At 40.4% G+C, this 16,765-nt stretch overlaps 1 long non-coding RNA gene across 1 annotated transcript in view; it reads left to right on the forward strand.

The window, feature by feature from the left end:
* LOC137544339 (uncharacterized) overlaps positions 1–16,050 on the forward strand; it is a 43,843-nt gene extending 27,793 nt beyond the window's left edge. The window contains exon 3 of the long non-coding RNA XR_011025821.1: positions 15,966–16,050. This is a non-coding gene — a long non-coding RNA (uncharacterized lncRNA). The remainder of the gene's footprint in view (positions 1–15,965) is intronic.
* The last annotated feature ends 715 nt before the right edge of the window (positions 16,051–16,765 follow it).

Consider the following 16,765-nt stretch of genomic DNA (forward strand, 5'->3'; position numbering starts at 1 on the left):
ATCTCAGGTTGACCTACCTCATAAGCTTCTTCAAGCCTATTAGTTAAGTCATTTGGGGTGTAACATGCTTGATCCTTACCCTGCTGGAGTGATTGATACTCACTTTCATTGATTTCATGGTTAAAAATCAATGATGTTTCCTCGACATGACATGTACCTTCCTCAGAACTGAAAGGATAAATAGAGTGTATGCTGAACAATCCTTCAGGTGTTGAAAAATATTGTTGGTCCACTATTTGTTCTTCTGTCAAATATTCATCAGGTATTAATCCAATGACTTCATTTTGGAATCCAAAAGTGTAATATTCTGAGTCAATGGCTAAGCCAATCATTGTATCCTCCTGTAACGTGATACTATGAGGGCTCATGTTTTGCATGACCATGTATAATGGTTCCTGATGAATATTTATTAGGGGAATTGGTTTTACCTTCAATCCCAATTGTTGCATCCGATTGGATAAACAAATCAAGGCATCTGCATTTCTCATCTTTTGCCCCTTCTTTACTCGAATGGGTAAAAGAAATGATTTGCAACCTTCAGGGATTTTTACTTTTTCAGCGACAGTGATATCCACTGCATATGGTATTCGCTGTCCCCATCTCAGGGCTTGTTCTCTATCCTGGAATTCCTCTGGGTTTCCGGATAATTTGGACCACAGAACATTATTGACCAGATCAACCTGTATGGCAAATCGGTGAATAATGTCGTTTCCTAAGTACATTTGGTACTGTGGTTCCTTTAACACACTGAAGACATGTTTTGTAGATTTGTTTCCTAGAGACACAGATAAAATGCATTTTGCAATCACATTATGACTCTGGTTATCGTTATCCAGATCATGGATCCATTCCTGTGTGGAAATAAATTTGATTATCTGAGGGTCGGTAACCTGCTTCAACAGTCCTAGGCTTATGTAGCTGGCCTCAGATTTGAGGTCCAACTTGGCATATTTTACCCGAGCAATATTATTTACCTGCACGGGAACCAGCACATTATCATTGATTTTCTCGATTTCAACCAATGCCTGTGTATGCTTGGTTATGCCTGCCACTTCCTGGTTTCCCCCTTTAAAGGAAATAGTTAACACATCCTCTTCAAGGACTATCTTTTCAATCTTATCCTTTCGGATATTTATGATGTGAAAAGCAGTGTTAGCATTTTCCTCGGGTTTACCGTTTTTCAGGATCGTGACTTCTGGTATCTGACTGTTTCGGAAATGGATTTCAACAGAGTTAGGCCTTTCCTCAATCGTATGGCAGCTGCGTTGCAGTTGTGCATTGCTGGAGCGCTCAAAAGCAATTGGAGTATTGACTTGAGCCCATATTGCTTCATTAATGAAGTCAATTATGGAATTTAGTCGTTTGAGCAAATCGATTCCAATGATCAATCTATCATATGGAAGATCAACAATCAAAGTTGGATGTTTAATGATCTTTTTACCGATCTTATATGTCAGCCAGGATGTGCCTTTTACTTGTAAACTATTACCACCAACGCTTATCAGCGCACCGTCAAAGGCTTTTAATCTTGGCTTCCTTTGTGATGAATCCAAGATCTGCTGGTAATAGTTAAAAGACAGAATAGTAACCTGGGAACCGGTATCCAGTAAACCTGGGATCGGTCCGATACATCCATCTTGTAGATGGGTATCGATAAAATACCGGCCATCTATCTGTTCAAGATTGCAAAGAAAATTGGAATGCTTTTCCATTTGTTGCTTCAGAGAATGATTTCTCTGCAGTGCCAGGGTATTAGGAACTTGTTCCTCCTGATTCCGCCTGCAAGGCATTTGGGTTCCCATGGATTCTACCACTGGGACAATCTGAACAGAGGGTACTTCACGCTCTGGCTCAAATGACATAATATCACCCATTTGTGGTGAAATATCAAGAACATTAGACTTCCCTTCCTCGACCTGGGATAGGTCGGTACATTGCAAGTCATTTTCATTAACGGTATTTAGTACTGCCATATCCGTTTCCGTATAGTGATTTGTCTCGGTTTCCTTTAATTGGCAGAGCTGGGCCCTGCCTCCCCAGCTAAAAAATCCTCATGCTGTCTTCCTGCAGATCCCTGAGCCAACTTACCCATCATGTCACTCAATTTGTTCACTTGATCAACAAGCTGATCAAACCTATTAGGTCGGCGAGGGTTCTGGTTCCTGGGATCATATCTGTTCCCTGCGGGTGATCCACTCCTAGGTGAGTTAGGTGGTGATCTACCCCTAGGTGAATTAGGTGGGTGCTGTCTCCTTTCCCACTGCTGCCTGGGTCGGTTATCCCACCGTCTATATCTTTGGGGACGTCTGTACCCCTGGGGTTCTCTATATCCCTGGTAACCTCTATACCTTTGACTACCCTGGTTTCCTTGGTAACCCTGGTATCCTTGATACCTGCGATTGAACCGAGGACGGTAGACCTGGTTCTCAGAACCTGAGCTATCCCTATCTGACCCTTTAGGATTTTGTGGTCTGTTTTGATTAGGGTTTTGTTGCTGTCTTTGGCCCTGCTGGATAGGTACTTTTGCAGGAGGTATTTTCTTCTGTTGGGATTCAAGGTTTAGGTCCGCTTTCACTTTGGTTTCTTCTACTCTGTGCTCTGGGTACTTTCTGTTGTTCCTCCCACTTACGTTGGAACTCCCACTGATATTGAACAGCAGTGTCGCTGAGGTAACCATTTTCTCTAGGGAGTTTCCGAAGTCTAACTCATTGGCCATGCTTAACTTTATTTGGGTAGGCAATGCATCGTAATATGCCTGTTTAAAATCAAGAGACTCCCAGTTAGGATTCCGATATGCTAAACTGTAAGAGTTTTTTAGCACGGAAAGGAATTCTCGGGGGCTCTGATCGGGTCGACAAGTAAGTCGATACACATCTCGTTTTGCTTCTGAGATAGTGCGATACGGCCCAAACTCCAGCTTCACTTCGTGTGAAACTGCTTGCCATCTAATGATACCTCGCTCCTTAAATGAGGTGAAATGGTGGCGGTATCTGTCATCAAAAACCCATGGGAGAAATCTGATTTTGTCTGCTTCAGACAGATTTAAAGAGTCCATAGTGGATTCATACAACTCCATGTGGGATTCTATTTGCGCTGAACCCTTTTTAGTGAACTTTGGCACAGCGGTGTTTAAGAATTTTATGATGCTGGCCGAGCTCTGTTTTTCTTGGGGGTACTGATTATTTCCCCTATTTGACTCCCCCCTATACGTACCTTTCCCCCTTCTTGGGATAGGGCTGGATTCTCGCTTTCTCTCATCAGCCTCCAATTCATCTGAATCAATATCAGCAAGGGAGTCGTGACCTTTATGGGAATCATCATACCTAGGGGCCCTCATTTGCATATCTCTCTCTGGAGAGGAATCCAAATGTTGATCTTTAGGGACCCTTGTACTGTCATCGATTATGGTATTCATAGTCTTACATACCGTCTCCATACGATCCAACATGCCTTGCCATTTTAGGTCATATGGAGTGAGTATTGGCGGGCAAGGGCTGGATGATCTATCGAGTCTACCTGCCTGTTGGATTTTGAAGTACTGCTGTTGTAGTTCTTCAAAATCCTGTTTAAGTCTGCGATGCGCTTCACGATTCCGTTCGGCGTCTCTTTCCAGACTTTTGATCGCTACCTCCCTGTCTGAAATATTAATCATTAATTGGTCTCTATCAGCCCTTATAATTTGAAGATCTGATTCCACATCCCGTAACTGGGAGTTCAATGATTGGACGTCTCCCTCTGTTCCTTGCAATTGGGATCTCAACTGTACAATCTCTTTTTTTCTAGACTGTGCAAGGATATCTACCTCTAATAACCCATATAGAACAGAGGGTAGGGCGCCTAACAACCTCTTCTTCAGTTCGGAATCCGAGGTTATTGTGGTCATACATGAAAGATAATGATCCACCAGACCCTTAGATTGAAATATATGATCAGCTTCCTGTTTCATACTTTTCCTCATTCTGCTTATCCATTCATCTACTTCCTCATTATATTTCAGTTGTATAAATATAAATTCCACAATTTTTCGGAACGTCTGTTCCAAATGCAGTTCTGAATCACTACCTGTAGCACTCATGATTCAATAGCCAATGCAATAAAACCAGCTCAATAAAACGTTTTTACACTGTTTAAACCAGTAATGGAAAGTAAACGGATCTCGCTGGGGCCTCCAATCTTATGTCGGGCGTTTTGTCAATGTTTGTATAACTTGTTTAAAAATAAATATAAAATCAAAAATGTAAATGTAATGCTCCTGGGAAAATAGGAGGAGCTAAAATACAAACATACGCCTAACTGTGTGAGCTTGTTTTCCGAGGTTTTACAGTACTGGTTTAAACATGCAAATAAATGTGGACCAATTTATAAAAATATCAATTTAATATCGAATAAATATTACAATATCAAAACAATATAATATTGCACTTTTGATATAAAACAAAACTCATAAGGTCATTCTTATAATAAGCAATGAGCTGGATAATAATTTCAGTAAAACATCAAAATGTTATTATACTTATTCACCAATACAAAAGGCTTAAACCATTTAGCAGTCAACTCAAATACAGTGCAGAGTTATGACTCATCAAATATGGCCGTCGGCCCTGTTACTCAATTTACCACAGGGTCTCTGGAGACAAAATGGATGAATTGAACGACAACAAGATGGCTGTTATCAAAATCAAAATGGCTGCTATCAAAAACAAAATGGTGGCTATCAAAAACAAAATGGTGGCTATCAAAAATCAAAATTGCGCAGTCCAAAATCAAAAATGCGCTATCCAAAATAAACTGGCTGATGTCAGCTATACCATTCAATATAACAAATTTAGGATGACTCAGTGGATCTGACGACTGGGCGTTGCCCCACAATCGCTATGCAATCAACTATAAATGACAGGAATTTTCCCACTGTCTATACTTTAACCTCCGCTGGCCTGTGATACTACACAGAGCAAGCGGGTAAAATACATATAATTTTGGAATAAGATATCTATTGAGTCGTCCTAAATTTGGCTAGGTGTGGCTTGCACATGCTGCGGCAAAGTATCAAAATATCTAGAGGAGGTAGCTTGAAAGGTCTAGCTTTTATCCAAAAAGAAAAATAAGTTATGGATTTCACAGTCAGCGATTCTTGAACGATTGATTGTGTCAATCTAAAGAAAAATATACCCACTGAATGGGTTTTATCAAATATGCGGAATGAGTAATTCCTGTGCACTGGAAGAACGCACTCCCTTTGGCTATAAATGACTATAAACTTAAGAAAGACAATGGTCAATAAATCAAACGTTCAGATATTTGTGCTGTGATAAGCCATATGCTTAAAAAGAAAAATCAGAACTGGTTTCAAATATAGTCACCAAGATGGCCTCTGGGCGTGTTCCTTTTAGGCGTGGCTGTGTTCAGATGGCATGAATCCTCTATGTCCTGGTCTGCTCAGATCTCCTCATGGTCTGATCCTCCTCATTGAATGACCCCTCTCATCTTATTCCCCTCACTACCTATGGTCCTGCCCAGGAGATTAAATCTTCTAGCCTATCACTGGGCAGTGGGAGTGATCAATGGGAGCTTTCTGTGACTAATCTTTAACCCAAGTGTAATACTGGCTTTCACCCTTTGTAGGTGCTGTTGGCTAACTAATCACAGACTTACTGGGATATTTGGCAAACTAAAAACAAAAATCATGTTTTATTATAACCCAACAGTGAATAAATCAATGTTATAAACATTTCATATCTTATGGATAGCTGATCTGGATGGGATCACTGGTTATTATTCAGGATACAGTGACCTTTTCTACCATATTTAAGATAGATTGGATTTGATCCAAAAATCATTGGCATGCTTAAAACCACCATGGATCTCTCATTATAACACATTGTTTTTGTTAGCATGGTTTTATATCTCTAACATTATTGTTTAATATACAACACTGGTAACCATATAACATTTCTATACCATTCTGGATATATTCATTCAGGGAATCTTTATATTAACACGTATACATTTTCAATAACATTTTCATATTGTTACTGGTTTGCCCAGCTATAAGAAAAATAAAGGTATTTCCTAAGCCTTGTGTTTGTGTCTGGACTTTGGAAACACATACATTGTGCAAGGAAAACAACCTCCATCCAAGGCTTCTATGCATTAAATACAGCCAGGTCTGAGCCATTGTTTACAAAAACTGGTTGATTTACCGACAAAAGCTAGTTAAGGCCTGGTCTGTCTCTTTCATTGTTCTAAGACTCCTCTTGTTTGCTGTCTTGTCAAGTGTTTTGGCCATGCAAGATAACTGTGTTACCTATTGCAAATAGCACCTCAGCTGACTGCCTGTTGTTCAACATCTGACCTTCCTTTAGAGACACATACAAGTCATCTTTGTAGGGCAATATTATATCGCCATATTAAAATAATCTATACATTTCTAAATAATCAATGCACCTATATTAATCTATAATAACCCTGATCATCAGAAAGTCTTTGTCTCCTATAACCTAAGGGAAGGAAATTATTAGGTTTTATTCCTATTTGATCATACACAATTCAGTTTATCGGAAAAACGATATTCCGCCATATGGAAATCTCGACAGCAGGAAGACTTGCCTAAGGTCTCCTACTGAATAGGTGCTGGCTTACAGAACAGACAGAGCCGAGATTTGAACTCTGGTCTCCTGTGTCCCTGGCAGATGAGACCCTCCTCCCTCCAGTAGGAGGGAGGAGGGCGGGTCTTCCAGGTACTAGATCTCTTGAAATATGTTTTATATCATTTTTCCAGCCAGTAGAAATCTTTCTAAATTTTTAAGTTCGCCTCCGCATTGAAGTCTATTGTGGTTCTCAAACTTTTTCGCGAACCGAACTTTCCGCGGAGGTTCGCGAACCCCGAAAATCGGAGGTTCGCGACATCACTACCAGGGAGTTGAGTAAGTGCCACGACTGCTGCTCTGTAGCAGCATCATTTTTATTTTCCCTGGTTTTAGAATCTAAAAGCCTGTAAAAAATTGCACCACTTTTAGTCCCTAAAATCCGTAAAGAATCATACCGCCAGGGGGGTTAATGCACATAAAGCAAGGCATACACTTTACAACGCTTTTATCTGATCAGAGGCTAGAATTCTGCTGTCAAAGTTTTGTGCAAATCTGGGACAAGACACTGTGTGCAGTGTTTGTACCATGTTTCCCCAAAAATAAGACAGTCAGGGATGAAAGACGGTTTAAAAATAGATGAAATCCCCGCCCCCCCCCCCCCCCCCCCCTGGCACACACCTGCTCAAATGCAATAATTAGGAGGATGAAATCCGAATGAATCCCATTCGGATTTCATTCGTTTTTAATCAGTTGCTCATCCCTAAAGACAATGCCTTGTATTAATTTTTGTTCCTAATGAGGTGCTAGGGCTTATTTTCAGTGGATGTCTTGTATTTGTATTAACACACAAGTTCTTGTGCTGTGTGTCCTCCTGCCTTCCCCACTGTGCCACCTCTTCCTCTACTGGATCCACCTCTTGTGTGCCCTTGTGTGGTCCTTGTACCTGCAGTGTCGTCCTGGTGTACCCCTTTGTACCCATGTCCTCCTCTGTCCCATAAAATCCTGTGTCCCATGTAACCCTAGTGTCCCATGTGTCCTCCGATATCCCCATGCATCCCCTATTACCCCTAGCTCAATGTCACGCTGCCTCCCGTGTCCTGTGATGTCCGCCTAATTCTTTTCTTCTCCCCAGCTCCATGTTGCTGTGTCTCCAATCTTCAGCCTATGGGGAACAAGTACAGCAAATTGTGTTTCTACTGGAGCCGATGATTATGTAGGCTGGACCATAGCTCTGGTACTGGGCCAATCACTGCACTTGCTGAGAAGCAGCGAGTGCAGTGATTGGCCCAATGACGGAGGCTTGGTCCTGCCCATGAGACCATCATCAGCTCCACTACATCATCAGCTCCAACACAAGTTGCCATACTTTTTCCCCTTACTGCAACTAGGGCTTACTTTCGGGGTAGGGCTTTTATTTGGAGCATGCTCAAAATTCCTGCTAGGGCTTACTTTCAGGGGATGTCTTTATTTCAGTTAAAGAAGGTATGTACAAGTTTCATCCCACATCCCAAAAGCATACCTAAGTTCACATTGTTTTTATGGCCATTATTTGATTGTGTCCTACTTTTTGCGGCCCAGCACACCGTATGGGAGCCCATTTGTTCATTTTGCACAGGGGCCCATTGTTGGCCATGTCTGCCACTGATCAGTTGTGTTCACCTTGTGTCTTACCTGTGAATAAGATATGGACCCCCCTTGTCACCAGTGGTAGGTGTTGAGCCTACTGCGGTATTCATTAGCACAGAACTTTGCAAGGCGTGATGGCATTTGCTTGTGAGGCTTACCTCAAGTCTTATGCCTGGGGTTTGTCTTACTGGTGAAATGTGACAAATTATCTAACTGTTAGGCTGGAATAACATCATCATGAAGGGCTTGTTCACACTAGAGCATTTTTGCTATTTTTTAAGCGATGGCAATTTGCAAAATCGGCCTGAATGTGCTTGTGCAATGATTCCCTATGAGTGGGTTCACATTTGAACGGTTCGCTTCCGATCTGCTCACCAAATCGCTGCCTGTTCCATTTTTAGGGCTATTTTGTTACAATGGAAGGTATAGTAAAAACGCAAAACGCGATTGCGTTCACGCTTTGATGAATAAATACATTGTATTTATTTATTTCCGGATCAAACAGTTCACTTCCTGACTTGCATCAGGAAGTGAAAAAACAAATCGCTGTGCAAAAGCGCCTTGAAAAGAGCTGTACACAAAATTGAAAATCGCTGGCATGAGCGATTTCAATTTTAGATGTGAACAAAGCCAAACAGAGCAAGTTAAAGGCAGCAGTACATTGATCATTAGGGAAGGTTGGAAAAACAGATTTTCCATTTGATGAATTTCTGCTTTCCGACAATTGTCTTTTTCCAATGTCCATTTTCTGCAGAATATATATTTTATTTCTCTTTTGTTAATAAAGTTAGTTAATTGTAAAAATAAAAAAATCTTCAGAATCTGCTATTTTTTGCATATGTACGCTATAATGCAGAAACCATATTTCCAATTGGCAACTACGGTAAACTTTTGCATTCTCTAATTGGCCTAATGCTTCCGAGTCTTCTGATGAGCCTAAAATTTCCATGATAATTCGATTTAAACAGTAAAATTCTGCATTCTCTGATTGGTCCAATGCTCCCGAGTCTTCTGACTTCAAATTTCTGAGTCTCAGTAACGTGGTATTTCGCAGATTTGCAATTTCTACATACAGATTTCTGTAGAAAGATTCAGTAACTAGGCAGAGAGACAGGCCAAGTGGAAGACAGTTGGAAAGCAAAGACCAGCTAGGTCTGGAACTAAAACAACTCAGAATAATAGACCCAAGACATAAAAAGACATAAGGGCATGGAGGCTTGAGGACTGCTCAGGGACTGATACACTTCACTGACTTTCCTTTGAAGCAGGTATTCAAAGTGCTGACAGATACAAGGATGTGTGAACACCGCTGCAACCCACTGGTCCCCGCAACAGTGCACGACCAGGTAAGCAAGGCCCACAAGGATACGTAAAGGAAGGTCCGCACCTGTTCAGGAAGGTCCGCACCTGTCCACCTGATATTAGCATTTAGATCACACAAGTGCACACCGAGCAACACAGATGTTCAAAACAAAATAGGAGCTGTTACCAGAGTGGCATTGAGGTGCCAGAGTGAGGAAGTAAAGCAGTCAGAGAAGCAGCAAGCCAACATGTGTTTAGTATGAGAGGACAGGACAGACTAGTGCTGCGTCATAACTAATCTGACTCTGGCAATCTGAAAATAACTGATATCCTAAATCACACCTGCATTTAGAGGGATATGGAGGCTACTTATTTCCTATTAAACAATACAAATTACCTGGCTGTCCTTTAAGCCAGAGTTCCCCAACCCTGTCCTCAAGGCCCACCAACAGTACATGTTTTGTGGAGATCCCCAGAGGTAGTTAATAAGTTCTGCTAGGACACTAATTACTTCACCTGTGGATGTTTGTGGTAATCTGCAAAACTGATGGTTGGCCTTGAGGACAGGGTTGGGGAACTCTGCTTTAAAGAGACTCCGTAACAAAAATTGCATCCTGTTTTTTATCATCCTACAAGTTCCAAAAGCTATTCTAATGTGTTCTGGCTAACTGCAGCACTTTATACTATCACTGTCTCTGTAATAAATCAATGTATCTCTCTCTTGTCAGACTTGTCAGGCCTGTGTCTGGAAGGCTGCCAAGTTCTTCAGTGTTGTGGTTCTGCTATGAACTCCCCCTTCTAGGCCCCGTTCTGCACACTGCCTGTGTATTATTTAGATTAGAGCAGCTTCTCTCTTCTCTCTTATCTTTTACAAGCTGGATAAATCGTCCTCTGAGCTGGCTGGGCTTTCACATACTGAGGAATTACAAACAAGGGCAAAGCTGTTTGCAGGAAGAAAAGAGCAGCCTGAAACTTCAGTGCATGAGAGATGCAGGGGGAAAGAAACACACAATGATCTCTTGAGATTCGAAAGGAATGCTGTATACAGCCTGCTTGTGTATGGATGTATTTTCTATGTGTGGACATGCTGTACATCAACCTACTTCCTGTTTTGGTGGCCATTTTGTTTGTTTACAAACAAACTTTTTAAAACTGTTTTTAACCACTTTTAATGCGACGAGGAGCGGCGAAATTGTGACAGAGGGTAATAGGAGATGTCCCCTAACGCACTGGTATGTTTACTTTTGAGCGATTTTAACAATACAGATTCTCTTTAAGCCATCGATCCTGGACAAATATGCAGAGCAGGTGTTTCTGACTGAAATCTGATTGGATTAGCTGCATGTTTGTTTCAGGTGTGTGATTCAGATGCTAGTAAAGCCAGAAAGACTGCCAGGTAACTGGTATTGTTTATTAGGAAAATAAATATGGCAGTATCCATATGCTTTTAAATTCAGGTGTACTTTAAGTTTGGAATTGCTTTTCCTTTTTTTTTGGTACCATTTCATTTTCTAGGTGCTGAAAATGTACTGCATGCAGAAGATGAGGAAACATACTAGTTCTAATGTCCCACAGAAAAGACAAGCAACATTACAGAAATGTAAGAAAGACAACACAAATAAGACTCCTTTGTCCATATGCAAATCACGTTTTCTCCTGAGTTATCTCCCAGGTGATATTTTTTCATATTATAAAGTACCCAAAAGTTTGTGAAAAGGGGCTATCAAAATAATTCTCAGCATTTTCTTGTTTGCTGGTGGTGGTGGCATTTTATGACAACGGCCTCAATTCACTAAGCTTATCTCCTGTCTTTAATAATGTTTCTAGAGTTATCACCATGGTGGTGAGGCATGTAGTATTCAGGAAACATTTTACCTCAGGCAAACCTAAAGTTAACTCTTCAATCCTTAAAATAACTCCAAAATTCTAAAGTTAAAGACAGGCTGTTAATTAAGTGCGTGTGAAAATAACTACAGAGGAGGTAACTTAACTACAGAGGAGGTTACTTAACTACAGGGTAGGTAACTTATTGAATTAAGAGATAAGATAACTCTCTCACTGTGTTGTAGCAAGTTTTCTCTTGCCTTATTATCTCCAGCATAATCTTAGTGAATTGAGGCCATAGGCCTCAATTCACTAAGCTTATCTGCTGTCTTTAATAACGTTTTTTTTTTTTTTTAGATATTCCATGGTTTGATTCAATGGGCCTGATTCACAAAGCGGTGCAAAGTGTTTGCACGCCAGTGAAAAGCCCTTTATCACGCCTAAACTCAGTTTAGGCATGATAAGAAGAAACTCGCGCACAATCGCGCGGTGCACGGTGCAACACGCGCGATGCGCCCAATAAACCCTATGGGCGCTGCGCGTGGAGTTGCGCGATTGCGCGCGCAAGACGTTGCGCGCGGGACTTTGCGCGCGATAAAGAGCACAAATCGGTGCTAACTCAGCGGTGCAAAGCTTATCATGCCTAAAGTCTTTTAGGCGTGATAACTGAGTTATCACCGCTTTGTGAATCAGGCCCAATATATACACATTTAAAAGGTAGATTGAATGTTTTATTGTCTCTACTCAGTGGCAGTCTATTAAGTGTCCCTAAATGAAAATACATCAACTATTGACCTTTTCCTATCTCCTTCTGCTCTCAGGAGTTGTGATCTGCCAGGAAAACTTTTATGGCTGTAATTAGATTACCAGTGATGTTTACTTTATTCCTGACAAAGTACTGAGAAGACAGAGGCTGTCATTTCCATGCCTACAAATTAACCATTTCAGGCAGCAAAGTAAAACAGCCTTGTTATTAATGTGTTGTACTGTACATACACTTGTTTATCTCATTATGTCACATGTCACCACAGGTGCACTTTAAAATCACTTTTCAGCACTCTGCAATTAAAAAAGTACCAAAAATTAGGTGAGAGAGTACTGCCAAAATTAAGCTGATGTAAAAGCACAATGTTTTTTATTCCTAGCAGGCCCTCTGACAGACAGGAGTGACAAACAGGAGTGTTCTATGCACAATCCGTACCTATACGGTTATTATGGCAGAATATTCATATTTGATTAGGGATACAGAGTTTTAATTTATGGGGGGCTGATAAATTCATGAAGAAGTTAACATTGTAATGAACTGATATATCAAACCTAATAAGATGTAAATGGCCTCATATTCTGCAACCGTTTCATGACTACAGACTAATAACTGCCCACGGTGTTATGGATTTTTCATCATGTTTAACAGTTGGCATCCACTGGCTGTAATAAACAAGTTAAAGGATGATTCATTACACCATATTACTATTCACCAGTACTCAGACTTTCAAGTTTTATGCACCCAATAACCAGGTTATTGTGCTTCTGTGTATTAGTTCTAAACTAGTGATTAATAAATCTGGGTTCCATACATACAGCACTGACAGCCCTGGTTCAGCTATGAACAGGCAAACATTGCTCAGCCGAACAGGCCTATCCATTACTATAAAAGAGGAAGGTTGACAAAAGAGCAGGAGCATAATAATACCCCCCGTGACCACTGCTGTCATGGGTGTAGGGGCCTAAGGGGCTTGGCCCTAGGGTGCAGAGTAGGGTAGGGTGGGGTGCAGAGCTGCATTCTTTACCTCGTCTTGGGGATGGGACAGGCCCGCCTTACTCCTCTGTGTAGTCGCCATGCAGTCTATCACCTTGCTGCTCCTAATGTCTGTCACGCGTCAGGCGCCACAAGGTGATAGGCTGCACATTGTGGCTACACTGAAGAGGAGTGAGAAGGCTTTATCCCGCCACTGAAAAGTGGTGAAGTATGACAAGGGAGGGGGGAGGAGCAGCCTGCCAAACATTGCTGGGAGGTCTGGGCTTTTTAATTTATGTCCTAGCAATTGAGAAATTCTTGGCACTCTAACTGAGGAGAAAGAATAGCAACTTACAGAAAAAAATACACCTTGCTGATGTTTAAGTAATAAATACATCTACGATACAGTATGTAGAAAACATGCTATATGTGGTACATCTATTTGGTGAAGAAAGTTCCAGGTTTACTGAATTGTTGGACCCAATGAAGGAGGTCATTGACTGGTTCACGTCTCTTTACTATGACATAGAGTATGTTTTGATGACATTAATGATGAGTAATTAATGAGATAACATTAAATTAAGAAAGTTTACAGCAAGTGGTACTTTCTTTTGTGAATACCATTCTGCTTCGGTCAGAGTCAGATCATCCACAAGGCAAACCTAGGCATTTGCCCACAGCCTGGAGAGAGTATAAGCGCCTGGTGGATACTACCCCCACCAAATCTTACCAAAAAAAGCCAGGCAATCATCAGCAGTAAGCAAAACTGATATCTTGCTTACAGCTCCATTTCATCTTAACCCTTTTCTGGCTTCAATGCTACTTTGTGAAATTGCTGTTGCCTGGCCCTTTGTAAAACCATCTGCTGCTGACCTATGCATCTGTCAGAATGGGGTTTTCCTTGTCACTTATCCTTTTTGCTTTCATTGTATTGTTTTGTCCTATTGCCCCTCCCCATTTAAGAGAAAGATAACTCATCTTGCCACTTTGTTACCATTTTGCCTCAATGTTATCCTGTAAATGCCAATAAAGACTGCCATAGCTGGGTCAAACTATTTTTCATTTGTCTTGAACAAAGCAGTTAAAAGATTGTATTTCTTGATCTATTGTGCTTTTTCTAACAGAAGGATATAAACATAACAGCTTATGTGCCTTGGATGAAGATTACTACAGAGCAGTGATGGTCATGTCTAGGAGAACTCATGGAGAAGCGTGTGATTTATTTGATCAGCTGATAGTTTTAAAAAGCTCTGATTTGCTGTGATCATGACTAGCAAATAAGAGACTTACTGTATATATCACTAGACCAAACTGATCACATGCTTCTCCGTGTGTTCTCCTAGACATGACCATTACTGCTACAACAGAGAGTGATTTCTTATGGTGTTTAGAATGATCTGTGGTGTTCAGAACACATCTGTCATAATAACCCCACACTTATAGCAATTATGCACTCAGAGGGATACCTATAATTTGTGACTCTCCACAGTACAATTTTCATAAGGCCTTCAGGTCTAGCAATCTAGTGCTATGCGGCCTTCCTTTCCCCTCCCCTATAAGTATGAATGGACAAAGTAACATAAAGGTGTATAAGTACATATGTATGATAGTCAGGGGCTGAAGGAATAATACACATTTTAAAAGGGCAGAGAATACATTAAAAAGATTAACTCCACTACAAGTGGCATATCCCTACACACCTCTGTCATACCTGTCAGTATCTGGAGTGCCTGTATCCTTGCCCAGGGTATCACATCCAGTATCACTAGTGCACACTCTAGCCTACTTTGTCCTTCCTTTCCTGAGCAACAACCCATTCCACTTCAACACTCAATTATAGATTGTGCCAATTAGGGAGGGATCAAGAGACAGAGTCCTGCCTTCCTTAAAGGAATTGAAAACCAAATGAAGACCAGGAGCCCTGTGTAGTGTAGTATGTTAATAGAAAGAATCAAACACTTATCATACTGGCCCTCAAATGCAAAAAGACAAACAATGGAAGGGAGGAGGTGCTCAACAAAGCAAACAAAACGGTTTGAAATGGTAATGTTAGCTTACTTAAATAACTCATCACCATAAATGGTAAAAAGAGGTAGTTTTAAAACCCTTGGACAACGCATTTCATGGCCATTCGCCCACTTCCTCAGGTTGAGTCTGGAAGTGTAGCATGCACAGGTTTTTGCCAATTTGATGTGATTTGTTATTGAGGAGTAAGCAATACTTACCATTTTATCCATTGTTTGACAGAAAGTGCCATGGTAGGGAAGTAAGTGTGCAACCCCAGCTTTCATTAATACCCACTCCAAACCATTGGGCTAGATTTTGCTCACTAATGCTCCTCTGAACCCTTCCTTAGTAGATAAGTTTCTATATATATATATATATATATATATAGTACATCACAAACATTTGAAGAAAAGGCCGATAGTGTATTTTGTAATGCAGAAAAATAAAGACTTTGGTTCTGTGGGTGGATGCCGTCTTGATCTCTAAAAACAATGTGTAACCTATCCAAAACGCTTTGTATTTTGTAAGGTGATTAGCTATTTGGATGTCTGTGAAATTTGCTGAATGACAGGCACACCACGCATCCTGCATGCTGCAAGCGATCTCAGAATTAGCTAATGCCCAAACTACAGCAAGTAATGTGAAACTGTGCACATCTGCTTCACATCTCTGCTTGCCATCACACCTTATTTAAAAATGATTATATTAATGGTACAATTAACCCAAGAAAGAGTGAGAGATCACTCGAGCGAATACCCTTGCAAGGGTGTACATGCAGCGATAATTTGAAGATGGCTTTCACACTAAACTTAAAAGGAGGAAGAAAAGAATTAATGATGTACTTGACTAATTCCTTTCTTCTTTCTCATTACATCTTCCAGGGGGAAGAGCATCCAGTTGGAAAGTCATTTGCATAGCAAGCACTTTTTGTATTTCTGCTACTTGTTCAAGAGCTATAACAGGAGTCTGAGATGCCGGTCACATTTCATAGATATTAATAAGACAAATCAAAGCATAGTTTATTTATTTTGATAAACTTTGTTCTATGTGATCTCACGTAAGTGACCTAAGATCCTTTATTTCTCTGTAGCAAAGAATAAGTCATTCATATCTAACATACAAACAACCCATCAATATAGTAGGGTGAATGCAACATTTAGATTGTTAGCTCAAGCAAACCTTACTTCTTTATTGTTTTCTCAACATTCCAAACAATGTTGGGCAACTTTTTGACAACCTATGCAACTATCTGAGGATGTTAAAAAGGTACCGAAACAACATATAGTAGTGTAATACATTATTCATATATATATTCATGTATATTGGTATGTAGCCTAGGCTATGATGTCCTGAAGCCTTCTTTCCCAGTGTACTGCGAGAGACCAGGCATTATTTCTGCTCTCTTTGGAACGCACAACAGACAGACATTCTGTATTTATGCACCTACCAGCAGTAAAGATATCCCCATCTATGATAAAATGAAGAATGTAAATTAGGGGAGGAAAGACTTTATAATAAGGGAACAATAATTAAATAATCTACATGTTAATATACAAAATCAGCAACTGTATTCATTGTTATAGTCAGCAAAGTTCCTCTTTAAGTAATTAGTAGTTTAATTTGATATATGGATGATATAATTTTGCATCCTAAGTTTGTTAGTGTAGGAATCCATTTTTTT

The sequence above is a fragment of the Hyperolius riggenbachi genome, chromosome 2 (assembly GCF_040937935.1).
Source record: "Hyperolius riggenbachi isolate aHypRig1 chromosome 2, aHypRig1.pri, whole genome shotgun sequence".
Lineage (NCBI taxonomy): Eukaryota > Metazoa > Chordata > Amphibia > Anura > Hyperoliidae > Hyperolius > Hyperolius riggenbachi.